At 44.2% G+C, this 2,500-nt stretch overlaps 2 protein-coding genes and 6 non-coding genes across 9 annotated transcripts in view; 1 reads left to right on the top strand and 7 right to left on the bottom strand.

The window, feature by feature from the left end:
• LOC138003881 (tetratricopeptide repeat protein 28-like) overlaps nt 1-2,500 on the bottom strand; it is a 250,699-nt gene that overhangs the window by 81,869 nt on the left and 166,330 nt on the right. The window lies entirely within an intron of this gene.
• The window catches only part of LOC138003893 (thioredoxin domain-containing protein 5-like), a 50,075-nt gene that overhangs the window by 26,973 nt on the left and 20,602 nt on the right, over nt 1-2,500 (top strand). The gene's annotated exons all lie outside the window — the stretch shown is intronic.
• Trnag-gcc (transfer RNA glycine (anticodon GCC)) lies at nt 110-182 on the bottom strand. Its single transcript has one exon. It is a non-coding gene; the product is annotated as a tRNA-Gly (tRNA).
• Trnaa-ggc (transfer RNA alanine (anticodon GGC)) lies at nt 386-458 on the bottom strand. Its single transcript has one exon. It is a non-coding gene; the product is annotated as a tRNA-Ala (tRNA).
• Trnag-ccc (transfer RNA glycine (anticodon CCC)) lies at nt 1,349-1,424 on the bottom strand. Its single transcript has one exon. It is a non-coding gene; the product is annotated as a tRNA-Gly (tRNA).
• Nucleotides 1,487-1,562, bottom strand: Trnag-gcc (transfer RNA glycine (anticodon GCC)). The gene has a single exon. It is a non-coding gene; the product is annotated as a tRNA-Gly (tRNA).
• On the bottom strand, nt 1,628-1,700 carry Trnag-gcc (transfer RNA glycine (anticodon GCC)). Its single transcript has one exon. It is a non-coding gene; the product is annotated as a tRNA-Gly (tRNA).
• Trnaa-ggc (transfer RNA alanine (anticodon GGC)) lies at nt 1,766-1,838 on the bottom strand. Its single transcript has one exon. It is a non-coding gene; the product is annotated as a tRNA-Ala (tRNA).

Here is a 2,500-nt window from a genome sequence, read left to right on the forward strand (position 1 = left end):
TCTGCAATGCCAGTGCAATGCTTTGCCAACTGAGCTATGAAGCCACTCAGTTGGGAGCAGGTCAAGTAATTTAAGTAATTGTCTCTTCTAGGCAACTGAAAAATTCAGGCAGCTTCTACGGGATTTGAGCCCATGACCTCTGCAATGGCAGTGCAATGCTTTACCAACTGAGCTATGAAGCCACTCAGTTGGGAGCAGGTCAAGTAATTTAAGCAATTGTCTCTTCTAGGCAACTGAAAAATTCAGGCAGCTTCTACGGGATTTGATACCATGACCTCTCCAATGCCAGTGCAATGCTTTACCAACTGAGCTATGAAGCCACTCAGTTGGGAGCAGGTCAAGTAATTTAAGCAATTGTCTCTTCTAGGCAACTGAAAAATTCAGGCAGCTTCTACGGGATTTGATCCCATGACCTCTGCAATGCCAGTGCAATGCTTTACCAACTGAGCTATGAAGCCACTCAGTTGGGAGCAGGTCAAGTAATTTAAGCAATTGTCTCTTGTAGGCAACTGAAAAATTCAGGCATCTTCTATGGGATTTCATCTCATGACCTCTGCAATGGGAGTGCAATGCTCTACCAACTGAGCTATGAAGCCACTCAGTTGGGAGCAGGTCAAGTAATTTAAGCAATTGTCTCTTCTAGGGAACTGAAAAATTCAGGCATGTTCTACGGGATTTGATCCCATGACCTCTGCAATGGCAGTGCAATGCTTTACCAACTGAGCTATGAAGCCACTCAGTTGGGAGAAGGTCAAGTAATTTAAGCAATTGTCTCTTCTAGGGAACTGAAAAATTCAGGCATCTTTTACGGGATTTGATCCCATGATCTCTGCAATGGCAGTGCAATGCTCTACCAACTGAGCTATGAAGCCAGTCAGTTGGGAGCAGGTCAAGTAATTTAAGCAATTGTCTCTTCTAGGCAACTGAAAAATTCAGGCATCTTCTACGGGATTTGATCCCATGACCTCTGCAATGTCAGTGCAATGCTTTACCAACTGAGCTATGAAGCCACTCAGTTGGGAGCAGGTCAAGTAATTTAAGCAATTGTCTCTTCTAGGGAACTGAAAAATTCAGGCATCTTCTACGGGATTTGATCCCATGACCTCTGCAATGTCAGTGCAATGCTTTACCAACTGAGCTATGAAGCCAGTCAGTTGGGAGCAGGTCAAGTAATTTAAGCAATTGTCTCTTCTAGGCAACTGAAAAATTCAGGCAGCTTCTACGGGATTTGATCCCATGACCTCTGCAATGCCAGTGCAATCCTTTACCAACTGAGCTATGAAGCCACTCAGTTGGGAGCAGGTCAAGTAATTTAAGCAATTGTCTCTTCTAGGCAACTGAAAAATTCAGGCATCTTCTACGGGATTTGATCCCATGACCTCTGCAATGGGAGTGCAATGCTCTACCAACTGAGCTATGAAGCCACTCAGTTGGGAGCAGGTCAAGTAATTTAAGCAATTGTCTCTTCTAGGGAACTGAAAAATTCAGGCATCTTCTACGGGATTTGATCCCATGACCTCTGCAATGGCAGTGCAATGCTCTACCAACTGAGCTATGAAGCCACTCAGTTGGGAGCAGGTCAAGTAATTTAAGCAATTGTCTCTTCTAGGCAACTGAAAAATTCAGGCAGCTTCTACGGGATTTGAGCCCATGACCTCTGCAATGGCAGTGCAATGCTTTACCAACTGAGCTATGAAGCCACTCAGTTGGGAGCAGGTCAAGTAATTTAAGCAATTGTCTCTTCTAGGCAACTGAAAAATTCAGGCAGCTTCTACGGGATTTGATCCCATGACCTCTGCAATGCCAGTGCAATGCTTTACCAACTGAGCTATGAAGCCACTCAGTTGGGAGCAGGTCAAGTAATTTAAGCAATTGTCTCTTGTAGGCAACTGAAAAATTCAGGCATCTTCTATGGGATTTCATCTCATGACCTCTGCAATGGGAGTGCAATGCTCTACCAACTGAGCTATGAAGCCACTCAGTTGGGAGCAGGTCAAGTAATTTAAGCAATTGTCTCTTCTAGGGAACTGAAAAATTCAGGCATGTTCTACGGGATTTGATCCCATGACCTCTGCAATGGCAGTGCAATGCTTTACCAACTGAGCTATGAAGCCACTCAGTTGGGAGAAGGTCAAGTAATTTAAGCAATTGTCTCTTCTAGGGAACTGAAAAATTCAGGCATCTTTTACGGGATTTGATCCCATGATCTCTGCAATGGCAGTGCAATGCTCTACCAACTGAGCTATGAAGCCAGTCAGTTGGGAGCAGGTCAAGTAATTTAAGCAATTGTCTCTTCTAGGCAACTGAAAAATTCAGGCATCTTCTACGGGATTTGATCCCATGACCTCTGCAATGTCAGTGCAATGCTTTACCAACTGAGCTATGAAGCCACTCAGTTGGGAGCAGGTCAAGTAATTTAAGCAATTGTCTCTTCTAGGGAACTGAAAAATTCAGGCATCTTCTACGGGATTTGATCCCATGACCTCTGCAATGTCAGTGC

This window comes from Montipora foliosa, chromosome 5 (assembly GCF_036669935.1).
Source record: "Montipora foliosa isolate CH-2021 chromosome 5, ASM3666993v2, whole genome shotgun sequence".
Lineage (NCBI taxonomy): Eukaryota > Metazoa > Cnidaria > Anthozoa > Scleractinia > Acroporidae > Montipora > Montipora foliosa.